A 10,600-nucleotide genomic window follows, 5' to 3' on the forward strand; every position below is an offset into this window, starting at 1 on the left:
CGGAGCGGGGAGTGGGGGGAGATGGGGGTCACCGACCCAGGAGGTGTTCAGAGCAGTGGGGATGTGGCACTGTGGGCTGTGGTGTGGGGCATGGGGAGCTCAGAGGTTTTTCCCATCCTTAATGAATGAAGTTTTCACAGGACCTACTGCTGTTTTCATTGCGTCGTATGTAAAACATGGTGTAGGTTTAACTGGGAGGAAAGATAAATAAATGCGTTGCAAAAAATTTGTATTATAAACCCCAACTGGTAGCAGTTGGATTAAGGAGTTCTTTTAGAAACTCCTCGAGTGCAGAGCATCTGCAGGGCTGTTCCTGGGGCTGCTGCTGCCCATCATGTTCCAGCTGCTCCTGCTGCTAGAGAGCACTAGAGAGCTCTGGGCTGACTTTTGTGTGGGGGGTTTAATTGAATTGCTCAATACTGAGGAGGAAACCAATGCTTTCAAAGCGCTCTTCACCTCTTGGCTGCACTCCAGCCCCGCACACCAGCACGTGCCCCTGCTCTGTGCAGGGAAGGGGCAGGAGCCAGCTGCAGCAGGACCGAGGGCCGGTGGGAAGGAAGCCCATCTCCAACCCGGTTTGTGTTTGTTTGTGTTGTTGCTTTAACCAAAGCAATTGGAGTGCAGTAATTAAAGGCTCAGTGGCTCTAATTGGAATAGGTTTAAACTCGAGGTCAAAATCCCTTCTGGCACTTCCTTTGCCTAATAACCATCAACAGAAATCAAACAAATCCAACTGGCTCCAGCCACTAATCTGCAACAAGCAAAGGTCGTGGCGGCGATAAGGGAGTGGGGCGGCCGCAGGCAGTGCTGCTTATAAACACAGAGCTGTGCTGGGGTGACACTGAGCGGTGCTGGGGCACGAGGTGCTGCTGAGCTATGCCAGGGTGCGGGGTGACACCGAGTGGTGGCAGCGGCATGCAGGGCAGCATGGATGGGCACCGTGTGCCGGAGCAGCATTGGTGCAGTGCAGGGCATGGGTGCTCAGCAAGGTTCCAATTTGTTAGGCACAGATGGAGGAGCTGAGGCCATGGTGGAGCAGGAGGAAGGGGATTGCATACGAGCACTGATTTTTGGGGCTGTGTGGAGCTCGCCTCAGCCCACCCACAGCTGAGCTTCCTGCCCGCGGCCGGAGGTCACTGCCCTGCCAGGTCGCCGCTGTAACTGCACTCCTAATTAGGGCCTCATTGGGGCCTTTAAAGTGGTCTGTGAGGGGGGAAAGAAAAGTGAAAAAATGAAAGGAGTTGCAGATGCGCAGGTGGCCGGGGGCCAGTGCAGCATCCTCCTGCCCCAGGATGCATGGTTTGGTTCATGTGGCACACAGCGCCGTGCCGCCCTGCTGGTCTGCCCAGCCTCGCTAGATTGCTTCCAGTCACTTCAGCCTACAGATTGCATGTAGTATTCAGGGCTCTTCGCAGCTGCTCCCTCTCTGCCAGCCCTTGCATGTGTGGCACTGAAGGCAGCTTGTGGTGCAGTGCTGCACTGAGCCCCACCTTCTGCTTGGAGGGGTCTCCAGTGTGCCACCAGCCCCTGAGGCACCCCCTGCACCCAGCCCTGCTCTCAGCCCCCAGGCAGTGCCCATCTTGGGTGCTAAATCTGCAGCTTGATGGAGAGCTGAGTGGCTCTTCACCATCCAGGGCAAACCACTGGGTGCTGGCATGGGACAGGGAGGCAGCAAGCAGGGCACCATCTGCCTCCCTTCAGCCCCATCTCAGTGCCAGCTTTCTAGAAGGGCTTTCACCAGACTTTGCAGATCAATTACCCTGAGCATTTTCAGCTGGAAGCACGGAGAAGGAGGAAGTACTTTATGGGCCCCCTGCAGCAGCAGGGTAGGAGACAGGGGCGGGGGACAGCTCTGCCCATATCCTCCCCATCCCTGCACCCAGGGGGATGGTTTCCATACCATCAAGGATGGGTGCCCTCCTGCTGGGCACGGCTCCCACCCCTCTCACAAAACCCATCTGACAGCAAGGGCTCTGTTTATGTCTCTGCTAATTGAAGTAAGTTGTTTTCTGCAATCAAATTGGGAAGTTCCCCTTCCGATCGTGATGTGAGCTGCGCTTTAGTTTGTGAATTCCACTATTTAGTCTGCCTTAAGTTTCTCCCCCTAATTAGTGTCATGCATCCAGCCGGTTGCTCAGCCTGCAGTCTGAATATTCCTGAGCCCCTGGAGTCCCCACAGGAGGGGTTCCCTTCTCCCCCTCCACATCCCCCATGTGCTGTGGTGCATTGCCCAGGCTGCACTGGGTCATGCAGGGCTTGATGGCTCCCCCTGCACTGGGTGCTCCTGGGGGACTGTGGGCTCTGCCCTCGGATGCAAGAGAGAGATTTTAATCTGACCTGGCAGAAAATCACTATTTCTGATCAGAAGTGAAGACCGTGGTGGAGGCACGAGTCACTGCTGTGTGCTGCGGTCACAATCAATCCTCTCATTAATCTTATGGCCTATTTTCATGGCTATGCACTGAATGGGAGGAGAACTGCTGACCAATGGTCCCCATCTGCTGTTTGCACTCTGCACAGTCACTACTTTTCCTACCTTTTTTCCTTCTTTCCATTCTATGGAGTGTCCTGATGTTATAATGAGTGTTGGCAATAGCCATGTTGAAAAATAAGGCCTTACCTACAAGGAAACATGCACCATGTTGTAATGGTGCAATCCCATTTCAGATTCATACCCTTTTATTTCAGACAAGCCGAAACTGATTCTGAATTGACACAGAAAAAGGAAACAAATGCTATTGAACTGAAATGGGAGAAGACAGAGAGGACCCATAGTGGCATGGGGCTGCCTGGGCAGGCAGCGGTGCTGCATGGATGCATCTCCAGGTTTTGCTTTGTGCACGTGGTGACAGGAATTTCTGCCTCTATGGACAGCATTCCAAACCAAAGGGCCAACCTTGTCCTGGGCGGCAGCAGCTCTGTGCTGTGACAGTGTGATCAAAACAGTATGGATCCTGCTCCTCCGATGGGTCCTGGTTCTCAGGGACACACAGGAATCCAAAATATCTGCTGAGTTTGTTTGCATTTGTGTTCCCTTCCCTCGTGCCTTTTTTCATCCCTACCAATTACTGCTTCTAAGTATAAACTTAAAACAGAGACGGAGCTGAGTTTGAGAGGAACATATGGACAAATGGAAAATAAACAGCACGAGGAATTCCTGGCTAATGAGCTCTTGAATGATAAGATACCACCAAAAAAATAAAAGGAGAAAACAGAGGTCTAAGCTGCAGCTCTGTCATGCCTAGAGAAGAGGACTTCACTGATGACACCCAGCAGCACTTTGAGGCTGTGCTGTATCTCAAGCTGTGCTCAGGTGCTGAGGACTTATTGCCTGCACTGGAACAGCTCTGCAGGAGCCATGCAGGGCTCACATCTCCCGTCAGACCATGGCAGCAGGCACCAAGTCTGCTCCTGGTCTTCCAAACCTGGGACATCACAGATGAGACCTGGAGGGTGGTGAATCTCCTCCACTGAATTCTATCTTCCATTGGAACTAGAGGATGAAATAAGCAGGTTTGAGTCTTTGCAGGAGAGAGGTTGGAGGTCTTTTCCATCCAAATACCCAGGGTCTTTGACACATGGAATAATGAGGGCTCCCTGGCCGCAGCTGCTTGTGATTCCCCTTTGCCCCTCAATAGCCAGGACACGGATTACCCTGAGCAACAAGAACCCAGCTGCTCCTCCCCGTGTTCAAGGTTCTGTCTCTCCTCTCCTGTCAGAAGAATGGCTCTTTCCTCCCCCTGGAGGAGTTCACTGCTCTGCTGGCTTTGCTGTTATGCTGTGGTGAGGCTGCTCTTGCGTTACTTTTTGTTTTAGAGTTGCTGATGAGCAAAGCACACCCCAGCTGCTTCCCTGACCCAAGCAGCCACTGCCAGGGAGGTGCAGCCTTGCTGTGCTCCCTTCCTGCAATGAAGGAATGTGCTGTAACTGCACCTATCACTTTTTGCTCTCTGGACAAAGTGCTGCTTAAGCATTAAACCACACCAACCAGCACAGGGTGGCAGGTTGGTCCAACTTGGAAGCAATTAGTGAAAAAACAAAGAGGCAAATGAATTGTTTGTGACCACTTTACGTTTTTTTTTTCAGGGGAAATTGGGATTCTTTAATTGACTCAGCTGGAGAAAAAAAAAAAAACAAAAGCCAACAGATCAAACAGTCAGCGAGCTGGAACAACAAAGGAATGTCCTGGTATTTCTTTCTCCAAGTTTAGAAGTGGAAGTCAGGGCAGCCTTGGGATATGTGGAAATTCCTTCGTGCATTGTTATGGGGCTGAGGAAGGGGTTCCTCACAGCTGCTGGGCTGGGTGCTGTGGGATCAGCTCTGCGCTGGGTGCTGTTGGAGCTGACCCCTCTCTGCAGCAGCACGATGCTGCATCCTGTGCCTGCTGACCGAGTGCAGCATTGAGGGCTGCCCTGCCCTGCCAGGCTGGCGTGGTGGCACAAAGCCTAGGAAAATACAGGGAAACATTCTTCCCTTTCTGCTGGTATTGCTTTCTCACAGCTGCTTGGCACAGTCGGAGCTGGAGTCGGGTGTTCTCAGTGTGCTGTCAGCTTCTAGAACTGTTCCCGTTTCCATGCAGCACTGTTGATGTGGTCCTGGGGTACAGATCACACTTCTGAGCCTTCGCTGCCTGTTTTCAGTCACCGTGGGGTCACCAGAACCTAAAAGCCAACGAGTTCCTCAGGTAGAGTGCTGATATATTGCAGGAGGGACAGAAGAAGGATCCTGGTTTAAAACGCGTGTTGCAATCGAGGGCTGCCGTTGTCTTTTATTTTTTGGCAAGCTGGACCAGGGCTGGGAGCAGGAAGTGGAGCAGGGCTGGGGTTGGGATGTGGTGCCTGGGGGCCATTTACTCCCCTCCAGGCAGGCTGTGCAGGAGCACTGCTGCACAGAGAGCAGAGAGCCAGAGCACTGCCCGCAGCGCAGTGTTGCTCATTGCAGCTCAGCGCCAGTTGAGGATTTTTAACTGTGTTTTTTTTCTTTCTTGCCTTTTTTTTTTCCTCCATACTTGGCTGATTTGGGTTCTAATGTTTCAATGCAGTTTCTTCCTACAGCCGCTGAAGCTCTTTGGCAGTTATTTGTATTACATTTTTGTGTGTTTTGGGTTATTTGTCTCAGTTTTTATTAGGCTTGTCGTGCAAGTCATCGGGCAAAAATGTAAAAGAAAATATTATGTGTGTGTGTTCGTACTGCAGACCATACCCAAGTGCATCAGAACATGACACAGGGATTGCTCCTTACCTTCCAGGGGAATTAAGGCCTGTATGAGGAAGCCATCGGGCTCCTACTGTCTTGCCCTGGTATGGATGTGCCACTGTAACACCGAGGGCCGACGTTTCAGGGTTTTTAACTCCCTTGTTTCTTCCAGCACTGCTAATTCTGAGGGCAGATTTCGTTGTAGCACAATCGTTATTATAATAACGCCATTTCCAGTGCTGGTGGGGTGGGAATGAAGAAATCCTGAGGGAGGAGAAGTGCTGTGTGAGCTGACGGAATGAGAGGAATGGAGCTGAGGCTGGGCAGAGCAGCAGAGGGCTGCTGCTTCCTGTGAGCTCCTGCACCGGGCGCTGCATCCCCAGCCCACGGCCAAAGAAAGTTCTGGAGGGGATTCTGACAGTGAGCACACAGGATTGAACTTCCCTGGAGCTTTTGGGAGTGCTCGATGCTGTCGCATCCAGGCACTTGCGTGCCGCTCTCGCACAGCTTGAGCGTTGTGGTACCCAATGGCACTGTAGAGCATCTTACACTTTTTATTTGCATTATTATCTCTACTCAGAGTGCTGGCAATGAAAGTCCCTTAGCATTGCGTGCGTGCTCTGGCAGCACTTCATGTGCAGCCTGGTGAGAAGCTGAAAGCTGGCCCTGGTGGGGCGAGCCCCGGTGCCTTCCCATGGGATGCACAGGGGAGGCTGTCACACAGCACCCAGCAGCACTGCCCGTCCTGCTGGGTCACCCATTCCTCATGGGTGTGTTCCATCTTTTTCCAGGCAGAAGCTGCAAACCCTGAGCAGCTTTCAGGCAGAGCAGCCTCTGCTCGCAGTTGAGAAGCGGTTGCACGGTGTGATGGCAGTGCTGCGCAGCGCCTGCCCCGCTCATCCCACCCACCTGGGGGTGTGGGCAGTATGGACAAGTGCAGAGCTGGGATGTGGTGCTCAGCTCCTCAGGGACCCAGCATGGAGAGGTTAAAAAGAACACGTTGGAGAAAGAAAATCCTCATTTGCTGAAGAGAGAAAGGCAGGGGAAGGGGGTAAAATTCTTCGTTAACAAGCAAAGAATGGGCTTCTACAAAGACCTCATATCTGGAGCACTTCGGCTTCTCCTGGCATTTTCCATCCATTCCATTGTAAAGCCCCCCGTGATGGATGGCTGTGCAGGAGCACAGTACAATCCCATCACCGAGCTGCACTCCCTGCTCACACACCATGCAGCTTTTGCTCCTCAGATTTGGCTTCCTACTTCGAAGGACAAGAAAAAAGAGGAACAAATAATCATTGGTTTGTGCAGGAGCTGCTCCCTGCTCTGGGAGGAAAACTGCACCTCAGTGGTTTGCAGGGAGAGAGGATGGGCTGCAGTGCTTTCCCACATTTCTGAGATGGGACAGGAAGGCCTCAGTGACTCATAAACACCAACAGATTTTGTGTATGAGCTTCTCTTTGTTGTTTGTTATCCTTAATTTCATGGTTTCCCTTCTTTTGAGCGTGTTTGTGTATTTTAGACGATGCCATCATTTTGTCAGGACACTTTGTGTGTGGTTCCCACACAGGAGCAGTGCTGTCTGCCTTACGGCCGTGCTCAGAAAAATAAAATGAGCTGTCAATGGGGTGCATTCAGGGCTGTGGGCCGGGCCGCATCCTGACGTGGGGCAGCAGCAGGAGAGCAGCAGGAGGACGAGGAGGGCAGCGGCCGATCTTCCTCATCCCTGCCACAGTCCCTGAGCTGTGTTGGAGCTGGAAGCATTCGGCCCTGGGAAGCTGATGTGTTGTAAGGCCCAGAGGAGCCCCTTTCACTTCGTTTCAGTGAGATATAATGGAATGAAGCATTGCAGCTCTCAGCTGCTTGCCTGGATTGCCGGTCGGATGCGTGGAGGAGCAGCACACAGTTGCATCTCTGAGCGAGGGGAGGTCTGAAAGAGCTCTTCGTGCTCTTCTCTGGATGTGGGGACAATAATGGAGCAGCTGTTTAAATACGCTGGAAATTTCAGAAACACACAGGCAAGCACTAAACTTTCCCAAGGTGGTTGAGTAATCTTGTTTGCTTTAGCATTTTAGTCCCCCAATTACCCAAGTGAAGGATATTGCCTCTTTAAACAGAGTTCAAAAAGCCCAAGAATTTTTTATAAATAGCTCACATCCTCTTGATAACAACCGGGCTGCTATTTATTGCCCACTTCCCCTCAGACAGACAGGTTGGAATATTTAAAACCACACTTCCCATGAAATCCAGAGGAACTTGGTGTTTCAGGTTCCTACAATTGTTTGTCATCCTGGGTTTCCTTTGCAGTTTACAGCGTTTAAGCTGTGCTAGCCCTTGAATGGAGCTGGCCAAAGGGCTGCTAAGATACACTGCTGCCTTTCTGGGGTCTCTCCAACCCATCTTTTGTCTCAGGACCCAATGAATTCTCTCTGTCCATATTTTGCATCCCCACCTCATGCACACCCACGTGGCCAAAGCCCTCTCTCCTGGTTTAGACAAGTGGGCAGGTAGATGTACTGCTCATGTTGACTTGGTGCTGCTCCAAGGGGAATACTTCTACTCCAAAGCTGGGGTCTGTCCTGCTTCTAGTGGAGTGGGATGGAATGGAATCGGATGGAATGGAATGGAATGGGACAGTTGAGTTGGAAGGGTCTTCCAAAAACCATCTACTCCAACTGCCTGACTGCTGGGAGGGCTGACCAGAAGCTAAAGCATGTTGCTGAGTATCTGCATGGAAAAGCAACCATTGCCTGCTGGGATGGGCACGAGTCCTTCCCCAGGTTTTGGTCATTCAGAAGCACACCTAGGGGCTTCCTGGAAACAGACATCCGTGTAAGGAAAGAAGGAGCTGGCCATTGCATCCAGGGAGAGGAGCTTTGGGATCTGGCTCACACCAGTGCTGTAAGCGACGCACGGTGATGTGGTGCAGAGCATCCCAGTTTCATGCTCCAAGAATATAATGTTTCTGATTAGGAAAATCCAGTTACATAACGGCGTGACATAATCACAAACATACCTGGAGTGAAGCAGGACTCAATTTTATGATTTATTCATAAAGATTTATTCATGCATAACTTTCTATTTATTCCCTGTTCCCATTGGAAGGCGATGTGAGCAGCAGGTCTCTGTGCAGTGAGTTGCTGTCCGTGGCTTTGTGCTCTTCAGAACACACTGGAGAGGAAGGCTCCACAAGGAGGTGTGGCTGCTGTTCCTCCATTTGCTGGTTGGCTGTTTATGTGCTCCCAACTGAAATGCAGACCCCCAGGGTCCTCCTCTCAGCACTCTGCCCTGACCCGAGCATCCACCCTCCATTCCCCAGGGCGTCCCCAGGCTCTGTTTGCAGCACGGCTGCCACTGCTCTGGGTGCTGTTGGCATCAGGAAGCAAAACCAAACACAAAAGCAATCTATCTCTATCCCGACCATTTGTCTGCTGCTTACAAGGGCCAAACCTCGGACATGTGTGACATCCATCAGGCTTTGAACCCCGCCTTAACACAGCTGGTTTTTCTTTTATTTTAAGGGCAGACCAACCAAAGCTTCTGTCTGCTGTCTCATTTCCACGTAAGCAGGGCAGGGATGCTCATTAAGGGGAACTGCTCCCAACAATCCGCTCTCATTTTGCATGGATGTGCACTGTGTACCTGTTGGTGTGTGTGCAAGTGACATGATTGTTGTGTGAGGGAAGAGAAATAAAAGCCCCCACACTGGAGGGATGTTGGATGCTCTCCCTGTCCCACCTCCTGCTGTGGAGCCATTCCAAACTGTCACATGTCGTCAGGTTTTGTTTAACCCTTGGAAAAATTTCAAGGTGTTTATTAAATATGTATTCAAACGGAATATTTTTTACAGGAAATTTCAGAATTTGTTTTTATCACCCATCTGTGAGTATCAGCCCATCCCCTCCAAGGCAGTGCACTGCTGAATGGGGGTTTGGCTGCTTGGATTCACCAGAAATTCCCTTTCTGGCCTGAACTGCAGGAGCTGGGGCTGTGCTGGAGCCACACAGCCTGTTGTCCTCAGCCTTGGGTCCCTTCAGTGGTCAGTTATTGAAAACAGAAGCAAAATTAATGTGACAACAAGGGGATGATTTTGAATGAGAAGTTATTACTCTAACATCTCCTGTCCAATCAACAAGGCTGCACTGGTGTGCTTCCAGCAGAGAGACGTGAGCACCGAGCTGATATTTGCAAAGCTTGATGTGCAAGACATCAGCCGGTGCTGCCAAACCCGAGTTTAAATTTACACATCCTGGCTAAGTCTGCTTTAAATAAAAACAACATAAATTCTGCATCTTTTCCCCGTTGCAGACTTTTTTGGCATCAGTGTCAGGACCTGTGCAGCTCAGCAGCTGCCTCTCTGTTATTTTTCTGCAGCACTTTGGGCTGGGTGCAGCACTCGGGTTGCTGCTGGGGATGAGGACCGCAGCGTTTCTGCCTGTGAGTCACAGCTGAGCTGTGGAGCTCATGTAAATAAACACAGCTATGGGTACAAACTCACTGGGCCCTTATTTTTAGCAGCCTGGCGTGCTGCTGGGGACAGGGCACGGGCCGGGTTAGCTGAGCAGGCAATGTGCAACGTGCTGCCTGGAGCTGGCACTCATTCTGCTGCAGTCCTGGTGGAACTTTGCTCCCCGGTGGGTCTCTACCAAAGGAAATGTCTGTGCCCCAGCGTTGTGGTGGGAGGCCATCTGCCTGTGGATTGCTGCAGATAGGATGGAAAGGCCCGGGGTGTTCTGGAAGGTGATGGGGAACAGAAGTTTCATGCAGATGATTGGGATTTCTCTGCAGCAACCCCAATCTCTGTGCTGCCAGGGATAGGCAGGCTGCACCGCTGCCCTCTCCTGTGTGCTGTGACATTTCTCTCATGGCGCATGCACCGACCAGCGCTTCGACCACTGGACCACCTTTGTTTAGGGAAAGAAAGCCAACAGCCCGTGGCTCAGTTGGTCCCAGCTGTTTTGGTGGTTATGCTGTGACAGCCTCAGGAGGTCTCTGGGCAGAGCCTGGCCAAGGCTGTGCACTGTGCAGGGCTGCAGGAGCTCGCACTGCCCTGTGCAAGATGAAGTGCCAGAGATCCCATGGGACAGCACATCTGTGGCTCTCTTCCCGCAGCCTCGGGCATTGGGAAGCTGGCACCTGCCTGAGGCCAGGCACGTGCTGTTCTACTGGTGTTGGATGGAGGCAGTGGCAGTGCTGAGCCCTGCTGTCCTTTCCCTGAGCCCATCCCCATCCCACTGCCATTGTGTGCAGCCTGGAAATGAGAACACAGCAGTGGGAATAGGGCTGAATGGCTGGAAGGCTCTGTAGGATCAGTACTGCTCTCTTGGTTTTTAATCTCCAGCCAAACATTCAAGTGAAGGGTTGAGCTTCAGCTTTGCAGTAAGTGCAGTCTAACAGCAACCCAGAC

Source organism: Centrocercus urophasianus, unplaced genomic scaffold, assembly GCF_019232065.1.
Source record: "Centrocercus urophasianus isolate 14NV4802_14NV808 unplaced genomic scaffold, USGS_Curo_1.0 seq_26, whole genome shotgun sequence".
Classification (NCBI taxonomy): domain Eukaryota; kingdom Metazoa; phylum Chordata; class Aves; order Galliformes; family Phasianidae; genus Centrocercus; species Centrocercus urophasianus.